The sequence below is a fragment of the Arachis duranensis genome, chromosome 9, assembly GCF_000817695.3.
Source record: "Arachis duranensis cultivar V14167 chromosome 9, aradu.V14167.gnm2.J7QH, whole genome shotgun sequence".
NCBI lineage: Eukaryota > Viridiplantae > Streptophyta > Magnoliopsida > Fabales > Fabaceae > Arachis > Arachis duranensis.
Window position 1 is genome coordinate 89,777,151 of NC_029780.3, and position 1,049 is coordinate 89,778,199.

Sequence of the window (1,049 nt, forward strand, 5' to 3'; positions counted from 1 at the left end):
ACTTTGAGAAATCATGTTGATTTGCTGAGTCAACATTTTGTTCTGAGCCAAAATGGCATTCAGAGCATCAATTTCAAGAACTCCCTTCCTTTGAGGCGTCCCATTATTCACGGAATTTCTCTCAGATGTGTACATGAACTGGTTATTTGCAACTATGTCAATAAGTTCTTGAGCCTCTGCAAGCGTTTTCTTTAGGGGAATGGATCTACCTGCAGAATGGTCCAGTGACATCTTAGAGAACTCAGATAGACCATAATAGAATATATCTATCTTGGTCCATTCTGAAAATATGTCAGAAGGACATCTTTTGGTCATCTACTTGTATCTTTCCCAAGCTTCATAGAGGGATTCACCATCTTTTTGTTTGAAGGTCTGAACATCCACTCTAAGCTTGCTCAGCTTTTGAGAAGGAAAGAACTTAGCCAAGAAGGCCGTGACCAGCTTATCCAGGAGTCCAGACTATCTTTAGGTTGAGAGTCCAACCATGCTTTAGCTTTGTCTCTTATAGCAAAAGGGAAAAGCATGAGCCTGTAGACTTCAGGATCTACTCCATTAGTCTTAACAGTCTCACAGATCTGCAAGAACTCAGTTAAAAACTGGTAGGGATATTCTGATGGAAGTCCATGAAACTTGTATTTTTGTTGCATTAGAGCAACTAATTGAGGTTTCAGCTCAAAATTGTTTGCTCCAATGGCAGAAATTGAGATGCTTCTTCCATCAAACTTGGACGTAGGTGCGGTATAATCACCAAGCATCTTTCTTGCATTATTGTTGTTGGGTTCGGCTGCCATCTCCTTTTCTTGTTCAAAAATTTTAGCAAGGTTGTCTCTGGATTGTTGTAATTTGGCTTCTCTTAGTTTCCTCTTCAGAGTCCTTTCAAGTTCAGGATCAGCTTCAACAATAATGCCTTTTTCCTTGTTCCTGCTCATATGAGAAAGAAGAGAACAGAAAAGGAAGAGGAATCCTCTATGTCACAGTATAGAGATTCCTTTATGTTATTAGAAGAAGAAGGGAATAAAGAAAGGAGAATCCAAACACAAGGGTGAGGA

At 39.6% G+C, this 1,049-nt stretch overlaps 1 non-coding gene across 1 annotated transcript; it reads left to right on the top strand.

Annotated features, from left to right (window-relative positions):
• Positions 1–289: 289 nt before the first annotated feature.
• Positions 290–393, top strand: LOC127741990 (small nucleolar RNA R71). The gene has a single exon (XR_008003177.1). It is a non-coding gene; the product is annotated as a small nucleolar RNA R71 (small nucleolar RNA).
• The last annotated feature ends 656 nt before the right edge of the window (positions 394–1,049 follow it).